The following is a 14,398-nucleotide window of genomic DNA, read 5'->3' on the forward strand; positions in this document are numbered from 1 at the left end:
AACGAACCCTGCCAAAACACGCAGCAGAAGCTCGGACGCGGCTGTGTTGCAAGAAACGAATTTTCGAGGCCATGCGTCGGGCTCTTAGGCACGGGAAGCGAGGCCATGCGTCGGGCGGTTAGGCACGGGAGGTGAGGTCATGCGTCGGGCTCTTAGGCACGGGAAGCGAGGCGATGCGTCGGGCTCTTAGGCACGGGAAGCGAGGCCATGCGTCGGGCTCTTAGACACGGGAAGCGAGGCGATGCGTCGGGCTCTTAGGCACGGGAAGCGAGGCCATGCGTCGGGCTCTTAGACACGGGAAGCGAGGCGATGCGTCGGGCTCTTAGGCACGGGAAGCGAGGCCATGCGTCGGGCGGTTAGGCACGGGAGGTGAGGTCATGCGTCGGGCTCTTAGGCACGGGAAGCGAGGCCATGCGTCGGGCTCTTAGACACGGGAAGCGAGGCGATGCGTCGGGCTCTTAGGCACGGGAAGCGAGGCCATGCGTCGGGCGGTTAGGCACGGGAGGTGAGGTCATGCGTCGGGCTCTTAGGCACGGGAAGCGAGGCCATGCGTCGGGCGGTTAGACGCGGGAAGCGAGGCGATGCGTCGGGCTCTTAGACACGGGAGGTGAGGTCATGCGTCGGGCTCTTAGGCACGGGAAGTTTATCGCTTTTGAAACGCCACCTTAGCGTGCCCTAAGGTGAAGGAATTCAATCTTTTGATCAGGTATGTTGTAACGGATTTGTGACTGGCGTTGAAAATCGTGGGCTTATGGTGCATCCATTTGGAGGCTGGAGCGAAATAAAGTAAGGGAGTGCACCGTTACCCCCTCCCCCTCCCTCCTTTCCAGCAAACAGCGGCGAGTTTATGCCAGCTAACCGGAGATCGTGCGTCTTCAGCAGTCCGGCCCTAACTGTCCCGGCCTGGCCCAGCCCGGCCACTCACGTCTTTACCAAGCTTGTGTCTCTCCAACCAGTGGCTGGGCTGCCATGTCGTTTGCAGCAACAAATCGCAATGTTCTTTTAAAGGATGTTCTGTAATATTCGCATGGCATTTGTAAGCAAGCCGATCGATCCACCATGTTTTTTATTTTATTTTTGCCCATTGCGATGTCGTTTGGCTGAAACAGACGTGGACCGAAACAGGCAGCCCGGGGTACAGTGACACCAGTACGACACCGTTTGATAGGGAGATCATGGGCACATTTATGGGCAAAGGTTTTGGTGTATACGTGCACCTGGCCACGCGCTCTTGAACACAAACTTTATGTCGCCCGCGTAGGAAGTTCTAAGGGTGCCAGAAGGTACCGGGAGAGTGCCAGAAGGCAACGGAAAGGATTGCTGTTCCCTTCAAGCTCGGTTGGTAGAACACTGGACTCGCAATCGGAAGACCAAGGTTCCAATCCGAGCAGTGAACTCGTGGAGAGAACTCAAGGAGAGAACTGGTGACGCCGAGACGCACACACGGCTGAAAGCCAAACACTATTCAGGCCTTGTCAGGACTCGGTAACACACCACGACGGCCGGAGCAGTAGCTGGCTGAGACGTTATATACAAACCAGCACACCAAACAAGAGCGCTAGTCCGAACAATTATTCCATTCGTTATACTGGCATCTCGTCTTAACCCTCCCACAAAACCTAAGAAGATATGGGGTTCCAAATAAGGGAATTTAAAGTGTAAAATAAAAAGTAAGTGATCAGCAAGGGTAGAAAACGCAGAGAACTTGTTTGACGCGCACCAACGTCCACGGTTAGGCGTTTCAACATCAGGGATCACATTAACGCCTGTTATTTTTTCACTCGCGCCATTAGCGAGGCCGGGACGGCTACTGGTGTTTATTTATAAATTATTACTAGTTAGAGGTCGAGAGAGTTGTTTGGACTACGTAAACGTTTTCGGCTTGAACGGCCGGAGCCATCCACGTTGGGCTTCATGATTTCTAGAATTGATGTCTTTCCGATGCTTTATTGTATCACATTGGACAGTGCACCGCTATGCCACTCGCTGACAGCCATGGCCTGACTTTGACCTCCCATAGGGGAGTGATCTTACAACGTGCATCTAATTTTTACGTGAAAACGTAGCCTAGTTTTCTACAGCCATGCAAAGTTTGGCATAACTACGCCACGCCTTTCGGAAATTATTCTGGAAAACAACTTTGAGGGATGCGAATTGAGCCCCCACCCACCCGGGTCATGGAAGATGTTGGGAGGGATTTGGGTCAGTCGAATTCTGAGCTCCATAAAAACAAAAGCTGCTCATTTCACTGGCTTTGCCAGCATGTCAAATGTTGTACACAGTTTTTATTCTCCAGTTGTTTTCATAGCTTGAGCTAAGTGGTCTCTGTTGAAACCAAGCTAAGATCCAGATCCCGAGCTGCAGAATAAGGTCGGCTACAGTGTTGAGGTACTCAACATTTCCGCACTGATTCTGTGTTCAGACGAAGCTGCCATATAATATTGCTGCCTATAATATATTGTTTATGAAAGGGTGCGTCTATTAGTTTGTATGTTTGTCTGTTTTAGTTCTTACTTGTTGGTCTGCGTGTAGGTTGGAGAGATTGCTCCATATTTGCATGGAGTTTTGAATCGAGATAGTCATCTTGGAGATCATCCATCGTAATTCACAGCCGTGCCCATAGTAAGATCTCAAGCCGTCTTGCTCTTAAGCTTGACTCATGTGCAGCTGTGCAGCTTTTTCAAGCAGCTAATTTAAAGGCCACCCAAACATAATGGCCATCTAATGTTCCAAGCCAAGAAAAATATAATCATCGAGTTATTCGTGTCCGACGTTCGTAAACACGATTCCTGACATCAACGGGCAGAAGTTGCCCTGCAACCAGTCAAATGCGTTGAGCACGAGCTTCGAACACGATTATTGGCTATTTTGTTAACTGGACTAGAGCCTTTTCGGAGAGTCATGACAATATCAGGACTATGGAATGTAGGATAATGGATGGCGGTGGGGTAGGACTGCACGCACCTGGGGACCCATCTGTCACGATCGAGCCCATAAAGGGTGCTCTCAGCGGGAGTGTGCTCGGTGCTCGAACGGGCGTCACCATCAGAGGACACTGCGGATCGCTCGTGGCTAGCGCATGCGGCCTTCCTCGAACAAGCGTGGCGTCGCGAGCATGCGGGATAAAGCGAGAAACAGGATAATAGGGCGCATTGTTCGAGCCTGAGTGACGTTTTGTGATGCATCATGTACCACTTTTGGCAGTGGTACTAGTTATGATGGTAATGAGACGCGAATAAAAAAAAATCAAGAATGACGCCGTAACCCGGCGTGTGAATGACAGCAATGACAGCAAAAACATAAAACCACAGGCAAACACACAATAACAACACGAGAAAGGGCGAAAGCACGCCCACATAACGAAATGTGGGTTCAACAAACACGCAACAGTTAACAAACCACTTCTCGGTAAGTTGAAGTATTACAAGTGACTATGCCCGTCCACTTCAGTGCCAACTCGGACACGACCAGCCTGGCAGCGACTCTGACGTCATAAAACATTTTATGGCGTTTTCATAATCATAATGACGTGAACACGATCAATATGCTGTTGTCATTCCAGCAACATATTTAATAGATAGTAAAATTTGGCCAGCCAGAGCAGTCTTTTGTACTTAAAAGCATGCCCACAATTACAAACGGGCTTAATTCGTCACACCTGGTGCTTGCCTCAATATCTTTAAATGTGGAACATTCCCTTTAAAAAGAGGACAGTATGAGACTGAACTTTTCACAGTACGCATGCACAAGCGTATGGTTGCACGTGTGTGCTGACTACTCGGCACAGAAATTGATGACCGCCTCGGTGGGAAGGCAGGTTTTTAAGTTCATATGGCTACAATTAAATGGTGTGTTCCACATCTGTATCGGGATTTGAATTGAAATAATCATCTTGAAGGTCATTTGGTGCAGTTCACACGCCTGCCCTCCTTAAGACCTAAACCTTTTTAGTCCGCGAAGATGTGCTGACTTTTTCGGGGAGAATATTTCACGGTCACCCAGTCATCCAAGACGCCATAATAACGTAATCAAAATCATGACGTTCCTTTGACTACGCGGTGATCGATGCTGAGAATAATACCACCAATCATTGAAGCATTGATATCTGGCGTTCGTGAGCATAATTTCGAGATTTAGCGGTCGTCAGTTGGTTCTTAATCCATGCTGTGCACATTTACGGTGCTGTAATCACACAATGACGCATTGAGAAGCATATTTAATAAAAAAGAACTTGTGTTTTCCAGGGCACCCTTTTCCCCTCAAAAGTGTACCAATGGTAGTGAGCCCATCACATCATATCTGATGCTTGCTTCATTGCTTTCAAATGTGGAACATTTCCTCTAGTTATTGCATAACTGGTGATTTCGCCGACGAAATTGGCATCAAATTATCCTTGAAATAGCTACCTAAATTCAAACCCACGTACAAATGTGAAGCATCCCCATTAAGAGATATATATTACGTTTTCCTAACATGACTGCACAACAGGTCAGTGTTGATATAGGATAATACCTAAATAAATGTGCCAGGATCCATAAGATATGTTCTGCTCCGTGTTAGCGAGAAATGGAGTCGAAGGTAGTGCTCGCCACATCATGATGGCTTCTTGGCAGTCCCTGAACCATTTTTATAATTTCCGGTGAGCTTCGTTCCAAACTTATAGACGTCGAGGCAGCCTCTGGGCAGTTTGTTTCAGGCCGTTGTACTTGAGACAGCTTACAGGTGACCAAACCGCAAGGGAATCTGTCGAAATTTCCCGGCATCAAATACGGACATTGCTTTGCCATAATTATTTTCATTAGCTGCAGTTGAGCGTATGGTAGATATGTCAAAAAGGCATGCCGATATTTTTATAGTGATGGTGTACAGCATTGGATTCATGTTGGCCCTTACCAGTTGGTTAGAGCGCTCACCTTCCGACACACCCATCCGTGCTGGGTGGGGGGCGGGGTGCGTTCGAGAAGACGCTCTTTAGGCGCTTGTTATTTGCCCTTGATGGCTTGCGGCCGGTGCCAGTGGCCGTCCTAAAGGTCAGATGACGTCACAAGGCAGAACGGACAGTGCCGCGCATCGCGGTACATCAAACTTTTGCCCCAGATTCTGCGGTTGAACTGGATTTGCATGTTCGGATGGTAGGGCTTAGGGCCTATGCAAAAAGAACTGATTATTGCGAGCTCTGATACCAGAAATTAATTAATTAAAAAGGCCTGCATTAAATATTCGTTTTGTTAAATGTCGAAGGAAGTTTTTGAAATGTGTACGGTTCTTATGGCGCAAGACACAGAGAGTAGCCATATATAATGCATTGGACAGCTGAATTAAACTTGTGTAATCAAAATGCAAAATACGTCTTTTATGTGCTCGTTGGGCCTTGCTTGATAAAACGCCATTTCAAGTCTCGAGATATTTCACATTAGTTACCGGGCTACCATTTGTGTGGAGCGTCACCAGTGGCAGTTAATCGCCGCCGATTTTTCTGCATCCTTTCTGTTTTTTTCTGATAACGTGATTTCATGCAACAAACCATGCTGAAAAAGCGCAGTGAAATGGTGGTATTAAACGTCAGTCACCCGGGTTAATGTGTACCATTTCTAGAGCCCCAAGAACAATACGACAACAAGCTTGCGTGCCTGTCATGCAAATCGAGAGTGGTAGTGAGTGAGAGACATAATATCTGAAGATAGCATGATGCGCCGTCGTTGAGATGCAGTAACAAATGCTGTAACGCTTTCCGTAGTGTTCGCATCATGAATGATAACGCCTCCATACTTCTTGCGTCAGCCAAAGTTGAGCTGCTCTGGCATCGGGCTGTTCCAGACCCGAATCTGTCCTCGTGTTAATGAATCCGCACAGAGGTGTCGGCACATGCGCGAAATAGCGGCGCGCCTTAGTAGCGACCGGTTTATGAACGAACAGTTCCCCTTCTAACCGCTAGGTGACCACATGGAATAGGTGTAGCTTGCAACTTGCCAGCGCTCGAGAGTAGGGAAATCCCAGCCCAATGTCACCCAGCCCTTTGCAAGGCTCTGGCGCTGGGTTCAACTGTTGAACGTTTGATGCGGCACGACCGCTAGGCCATACACGTCACACTGCATGCCTGTTTATCGCGTTGCAAGCGTTTGAGCCTGGTACAAGCGCATCGTTGCGTCACTTCGCATCCCGTATACATCATGGCAAACTAGAACTTGAATTTCAGAGCCAGACCATTCATCAGTATTATACTCCCCTGCGACAACGGCTCGCTGCGAAGTTGAGCACTGCGAAAGCCTAAACCGAGATGGGACGGGATTGAAGTCGAGGTGTTTCACTCTGCTGTGACACTAAATGCTAAGAACTTACATGGAGCACAAATTTCAGCGCCAAATGCTTCAAATTCAAGCCCCTTACGTTATCAACTGCGTATAGCTGTACCGGTAGTGCACCAAAAACCTTTCAGCGAGTAAGAAAATATCGGACTTCAATAGAGACATGTGCAACATTCCGATATGTATACACACACACACACACACACACACACACACACACACACACACACACACACACACACACACACACACACACACACACACACACACACACACACACACACACACACACACACACACGTATATATATATATATATATATATATATATATATATATATATATACCACATCAGCCGCAACTCACCACCCTCGCCTACAGGTCGACAGACGTTGCCGTTGTTGAAAAGCCCGTCCATGAATATCCATTGAAGCCCAGATGCGCCCGAATATCCGCTTTCCTGCTGGGGTGAAGGGCGCACTGGAAAATTAACTCCCTGCAGGCTATCGTTAAAAGCCCATCTCGTGCTCCGCCTCTCCCCGTCTGCAAACAAACAGCGCGCCGTCTGCGCGTGTCTGTCTGTGTCCTCCGAGCGCGGCGTCGACCTCGGCCTGTCCAGTGTTCACGGCCCCTCACAGTGTTCAGTCTGCGATGTGGTCAGGCGTCGCCAGCGTCCAGCCGCCCCGGCCAGAGGCGCGCGCGACTGCCATTGTGCGAAGGGCACCGTCGTTTCACGGCATCGCATCTTGCAAATGGGACTTCCGCACCATCTCATTCAGCTAAACTGACTGCTAACTTGCAGTGCGCCTGCGCAGGTGCGGGTAAACTCTGCTCAGAAGACGTGATACCAGAGCGCGTCCCACTTTCCCGCGCAATCACTCCCCACGCCGCCGGCCACAACTGCGTCGCCGGCGGCGGGGCCGGCGGCGCCCATGACGTCGCAGGCAGTCGCGACAGGGAGTGGGGGATGAGAGTCGCAATTCCGGGCGGGTCTTCGTCGTCCCAGCGTGACTGGCGTCGAGACGTGGTGACGCGACGCGACACGGCCAGCCGGCGCCGTCACGGCTTGTCTGCTGCTCCACCCCCTCCCCGCTCCCTGGCAGTTCCGGTCCGGATTCTGGCGGTTACGACGCGCGGGCGGACCCAACGAACCGCCGCCTGCCATCGAGGGAGGGGAAGTGGGGGTCTGCTCAGCAGGGTGTTGCGTCGCTGCGAATGCTGTGGGAAGGCAAGCGTTATGGCCAGTCCGACGACGTGGCAATAATTCGGCGTTAAGAAATTAATGTCAGATGTGAAAAAGCAGTGACTGTAACTGCGCATAATTCAGTGGCACTGTCAAAATAGGCCTGATTCATTTGTTGGCTGTGAGCGGCGGTGGCACGGCAGGGAGGGGGGCAAAGGGTCTAGAGTGTGTTTTTCACCCTCCATTTTTGGGGAGGCCATTTCTGGCCAAATTTAAAGTCTTACCATGGTCTAGACCAAGAAGGCTCCTATTTCTGAGCTAGCGAGCGACAGCGCAGGCTCACAAGACCATTTCTGCATCAAGTGACCCGTTTGCTGGATAATGAGATCACCTTGATGTATTGGGTAGCTCATCCTCTAGATCACGCGCCCAGATTTTGTGTTAATAGAGCTCCAAATTTTGTGTTCTGTCGCTGGAAAATCCTCCCTTCAACTCGAAATATCTGTCACCGTCCCTGGTTCTGGGACCTGTCTCTCAAATCGAATGACGTCTAAACATTCCGTTCGGTCAGTTTTAGTGAGAAATCACCCGAGGACGGCTACGCGGTGCACCGTATCGGGCCCTGCAAATTTCGTCTCGATGAGAGTAATGATGACAGAACTAAAGCCTCGGATATTGATTACAGGACACACATCGTCCGAACAGGCACTGGTCCGAACCGTTAGATTTTCATGAAAAAACAAGGAGTAACTTCATTCTATGGCCGTATACACTAAGGTGCCCCAAAATAACACTTTTGTGAAAATTTAGTCGCTCAGGGCTAGTTCGCTAGCAGTAGGGCTAGTTTGCTAGCAGGGCTAGTTTGATTCTCCATCGTCATCGGGGTTTATGACGCTCTCAGCTGCTCAGGCCATGCGGCGTCGCCTGCCCCTCACACTGGCGGGAAGGGCGGGCTGTGTGGGGGATCGAACCCCGTGCCTCTGGTTTCGCAGATGTGCAGTGGTTACAGTTCGGTTCTTCGGCTCAGGGCGACCTCATTAGTGTCTTTTTGACGAAATATTGACATGTTTACGTGTTTTGTATATGTTTACGTGTTGTGTAACTAGTTTGAAGTTCGGCACTTCAACGCCACTTTCGCTCATAGGGACTAACAAAGCGCAATAAGATGAAACTCCTTCTTTCCTTAGAGAAGGAAGGACTCCTTCTATCCTTACTTGGATCTTCCTAAAGTTTGTTTGACCTCTACAAAACGAACGGAAAATGGCACAACGTGTGATGTTTCACTTCACACCGCTAGGCGTCGCTTGGTTGTCAGGAACGCACGCCACACGCCGTTATACTACGAACCGTGTCCGGTGCACGCCCATTGAAGACGCTGATCTCCTGCCAGTGGACTTTGACCTCCTGCAGAAGTCACTGCAGCTGATCTTTGTCACCGGCCGCAATGGCTACGACGGTATCAATCATTTACATGGCCTTCTCTGTAACATATTGGAGATTTTGCACACCGGTCAAACGGATAGCCGTCATTGGCTCGCCATTGATCGACTAGCTTGCTTAGCCACCATCTGGCATCGATCTGAAGAAGGGTATATCAGCCAAGGGAATGCATCTACCAGATCCGACAATTACGCGTGTCATTTGACAAACGGTGCATCATTCTCAAACTCATTCTCCCCTGGCATCGTCAGCGCGTCCAGGCGACGGCTATGTTCTCATCATCATCGATCACGACACCTGGAATCAGACGAAATATGCCATCTCAGGCCTGAAATGCGCCAGGGTGCGATACATGACGACCACCGCTGCTCCAACCTCACGCCTGCTAACCTGCGGTGGTGCACAGGTTCTGGTGCAGCCTCAAGTATACTCTAGGGCATCAGTGGACAGTGTGCTCGTGCGGCTGTATGTGGCTGCCTGCTGTCTGGATTTTTTTAGTAACGATTTCGACGCATTTTAAAATGTGGTCATTTCAAGTGCATCGGTTCCGCTCCCTAATTCCTATTCTCCTTTGGTCGCATCAGCTAGATGGTATCGTCCAAAAGGTGGCATCAGCAGGGTAAAAGAGCGTTAAGGGCTTTGTTCAAAGTGTTGGAAAGTCGCCGCTGTCGTGCATTTTTACGCCTTGCCAGCCCTAAGAGTGACAAGAGCTCAAAACGACATATTTTTAAGCTCTTTGCGCATACTTTAAACATGCATCAATTGCGAAAAATGATACCAATGAACTTGCCTTTAGCCGGGGAGCCAAAATTACGAAGTCGAGAAATATATTTGCGTGGAGCATTATGCATATAGATAAGACATTGGCATTAGCATTATTCCTTGCAGAATAACCAGGAGCTCGGAGAGATAGATACCGATATTTCTGCTATACGTGTTTATGGAAACGAAAATCAGTGGTAAATTTATATCGGAATAAACCTAAAAGTTTACTGTGAGCGATGCGAGACATACGGCTAATAAAACTGTGTTAACCGTAAAACCAGCTTTACCTTGAGCACCCATGCTTTTCCAAAAAAAAAATACTATAAGTATGGATCAAATGTCTCTCGGCAGACACAAGCCTTGGCACACTCGGTAATGCATCTGGTTTAGAAATGCACTCGAGTGCCGGACGTCGAAAATGCTGTGCCTCCGTCCGTCCGTTCTGTCCAGCCCATCTGTGCCTCCGTGTTGTAACCCGCTGTTTCGCAAATGAGCAGGACAAGGCGGTCGACAACGGGGCCCCATTTGGTAAAACCACTGTATGTGACGTGATAAGCACGCTGGTCTGTGATTCGCCGTTATACCTAAGGACTCGAGGATTCATTGTTTATGTTTAGATAGAAATGCGACTGCGGCGCAGTTCGCTTCCATAGAAGCCGCTGCTGAGCTGTCTCGGCCCCCTTTTCGCGATAGGGTTTTCGGAATCGCCGCTAGCAACTCAATAACGCATCCACCTCTATTGTTTAGATACGCTCATCCAAGACTTGAGCTCACTAAAGCAATACCGACGGTTGGAGCGTAGTTAAAAGAGTGTTCAACAATGATGATGTGGTAAAACTGATCTAATTTTGGGCGAATTGTTACGCTGCTCCACCAGTCACGATGTGCTCTGAGAAGCACAGCCTGCGCTTGCTTCGCGCGGACTGGAGCCCACTGTACCGACCCGTAGGAACTGCGCGGCAGCCGCCAGAGTTCACGTGCGTCTGATCGGGTGCCACCGGTGCGTGCTGTCCCCTGAAACAGTGGCATACCACCGTCCTCGCTGGCCCCGGCTTGACTTTAATGCCGGTCTGCCGTGTGAGACGCATGAGCGCCCCCATCCCCACCCCCCACCCGCACGAGCATGGCGCCGTTTCGATGCGGAGACTGGCCTCACTGAAAAGCGCCAGCTTTTGAGAACCCGGGTTCAGGGTTGGACGTCAAGGTTGCTGCGCTCAGTTCGAACATGATGTTCTGTGCTCTAACGTCCTATACAGCCAAGCCAGTTTCTGTCGGACTATCGTTGGTTTTGGTTTTCAGCCCACTAGGCGGGGAGGGGGTTCGGTGGAAAAGCTGTCCGCGGATGTGGCCGGCGATTTTGACCTCACTTCGCCTCAGTTGGTCAAGAAATAACTGCGGAGCTGAAAATGGACAGTGATGACGTTCTAACTGTCCTCCAGAGGCCACAGGCGGACTCATCGGCACCCTGTGACATTAGCACGTGTGACTTGTCATTTGGAGCGCGTGGACTCGGTGGCTTGGCACTGCTTGCGCTGAAAAAGCCGTCCTGTTCTCAGACAGCTCCATTTGTTCTTTTCGGTCAGTAGTTTTACCGTTACCAGCGTTTTTTTTCTTCTGTTCGTGAAATATTGCTGTAGGTATTCCCTTTCACAAGTCAACACCCGTGGCGCTACCACCAGTTTCAGGTCGATGTTAATGTCATTCATGTCGCCAAAATATGCAAAAAGTTGGTATATGTCCAATTACCAGTTGATTTGGACGTTCTCGGTCTTTCAGCACACCCATATAGGCCGTACAACTGAATAGGGGACGCCGTTGTCGGCATAGTGGAGGGTGTGGAGTGTCGAATCGACGCAGGACATACACACATCTCCATAGACCTGAGTAAAGCTTTTGACAGTGTTGACCACCACGTCCTTTTGCCCAGTGGCATCGATCGGTTTACTGATCGGGTGCAGCATCGATCCACGTTGGTTCTGGAGTTGCCTGATAGGCGGCGGCAGGTGGTGAAAGGTGGTTCACTTGCCTTCCCCTGACCCACGTGTGTCTCTGGTGGTCCCTTGCAGACATAATCCTCCTTAGGTTGTTCAGGAATGACTTGCAATACCACCTGCCTGCCTGGTATCTGGTTTTTTACCTCAACGATACCCGACTGCTCGATCCCTTCCGTCCCGAATACTTGCTCAATCCAAGATTATAACTGAAGCAAACGAAACATGCCGTGAAATTCCACTTGCTGCCGATTTCCCAAATGACTCCAACAGATAGTATCTTTCTAGTCGGCAGACCTATGTCCATTAGAAAAGTTCAGTTGTCATCTTAATATAGTTAGCCATATATTCTCCTGGTCATCCGCGAAGATTTTACGAGCCACCATCGGCCGAATTTTGTCCCGGGAAGATGACCTATCCAAACTAGAGCACAACAGACCCTGTTTTACGCGCCACCATCGGCCGAATCTTGTCCTGGGAAGATGACCTATCCAAACTAGAGCACAACAGACCCTGTTTTGTTTCTGTACGATACTTAACATCTCGCTCCCACGACCTGCAAACGCCTTATCAAACCCATGTTTTCCCTCCCATCAGGAATTGTCTCTCAATCTGGGGTGGGGCTGCCGCCTGCACCTTAGCCGGCTTCAAAATGTTCTGCATCCCACGGCCGGGGTCCTCTCGGGGGCGGCGTCAGGATCACATTTCGCCGGTTGAGGAGTCGCCGTGCTGGCGTGGCATGAGCGAGTCACCCGCCTCGGTCGCATGGGTGCCTTCAAGACCTTAGATATCCCCCTCCCTCTCCCCCACTCACGGCACCAGCGCGAGTGAGCGCGTCACGCGATGGCTGATGGCCTGAGCTCCGTGACTGCCCACTTTACATCAGTTCCTATCGGCCGGGGCGTTGTCGTATCGTGCGGCATCGTCCTGGGACTGCCTGCAGCCGGCCGTTGTTGCCTCTGGGAGTCTGCTTATGCGTGCTGATGGAGCATCCAGACTGCGGCCTTTGCTGGGCTGTTCACTGTGGCTGGACTGCTTACTGCTTACTGTAGCGGCTGTTCCGCTGGCTGCTGCGTGTTCTACGTGTGCTGAATGTGAGGATTTTGGCTTTACAGGTTCGAAGATGAAAAGCTAGGAACCGGTACCATGTTTATTTTAATAAATGTGAACGGAGGCGATTGACACTAGCTCAGGCGCGACGCGGGAAAGGATGTTCTCCGATGGATCCGTCGTTGTTTACTTTATTTTCTTTTGGAAATGTTTGCACCGGGCCTTTGCCACGCGTATGTTCTCAGCTCCGCGAACCATGGAAAAGTATTTAAGCTCCCGAGCGCCAGGAGCGGTTGTTCAAGCCCGTGCTTCTTTTCGGGCACGATAAGAGGTGCGTATTTCAGGGGCGAAGAATATCCTGCATGAGTATGTGTAACGTCATCTGTAGAAGACGTGTTGGTATTCGGCAGGATGTAAAGGCATATGCAGTAGAGATGAAACGCGGTACATTCAGCTCTGTCGTCAGTAGTTGACGTGGACTTCAATTGTTCAACTGGCGTCCCTTTTGTCGGCCCTTCAGGTGGATATGTTTACATGGCTAAAGACCTTGGTGTTTCCTGAGCATTGATACGACGTTTCTATGTAATAATTGCATAGCACCTTACAGGAATACTCCGACTTGGCCCCATCAGTTTAGTGGGGTTACTTGATGGTAGTGCTGCGTCTACCTAATGCTTACCCTACCTACCTAATGCTTACCTTATTTCGTTTTGCATTTATCGGTAATATCATGGTAGTGTCCCTGGTTATCGGTAACCTCAGAGGGGCGTACTTTTACTTAGAAAGTCTTGATACACCAGAAGTCAAGTGACGGAAGCTGTATGTGATGCGAAGACCCAGTGGTCAACCAAAGTTCATCGCTGTTTGCTTCAGATGGTTTCAGGTTTCAGTCGCAGGGTTCGTGCCCTTTTTGCTAGTACTCCAGAGTGATATAACTTAGTAAGAAAAACATTGTGTCACATGACTGCCCTGTTTTGGCGACGTTTCCATGTGATAGAGAGCACGGCACCCTAAACTGACTCTCAGATTCGACTCTGCCAGCTTAGTGAGCTTTAGCTACCTACTAGCTACCTACTTTAGCTACTAGGCGCGGCCTTTGCCGGTGCTTTCTGAGGCGTGTGCTGTGTATGCATGGCGCTCGGCGATGCAGGCGGCCGGCCGCCCGGATCACCGCGGGCCGCTGCTGATCCCGGTCGGATCACCGCGGGTCGCTGCTGATCCCGTCCGGATCACCGCGGGCTGCTGTTGATCCCGTCCGGATCACCGCGGGCCGCTGTTGATCCCGCCCGGATCACCGCGGGCCGCTGCTGATCCCGGCCGGATCACCGCGGGCCTCTGCTGATCCCGTCCGGATCACCGCGGGCCGCTGTTGGTCCCGTCCGGATCACCGCGGGCCGCTGCTGATCCCGTCCGGATCACCGCGGGCCGTTGCTGATCCCGGCCGGTCGCGTGGGCGCCGCCGCCAGCTGTGAGGTCGACGACCGGGGCGACCAGCCGGGACTGGCGCCTGGCGCGCGGCTGGACGCCGACGCTCGCGCCCGTTCGCCAGCGTTAAATATGTGTATATACATATACATTCAGACTGTACGGCCTCTGTTAGACTGACTTTGTTAAAGATTATTACATGGTGCGGACGGTAGGAGCCAAACCCACGCACTCAGAGGG

This window comes from Pollicipes pollicipes, unplaced genomic scaffold (genome assembly GCF_011947565.3).
Source record: "Pollicipes pollicipes isolate AB1234 unplaced genomic scaffold, Ppol_2.1 Scaffold_3087;HRSCAF=3621_pilon_pilon_pilon, whole genome shotgun sequence".
Classification (NCBI taxonomy): Eukaryota; Metazoa; Arthropoda; class Thecostraca; order Pollicipedomorpha; family Pollicipedidae; genus Pollicipes; species Pollicipes pollicipes.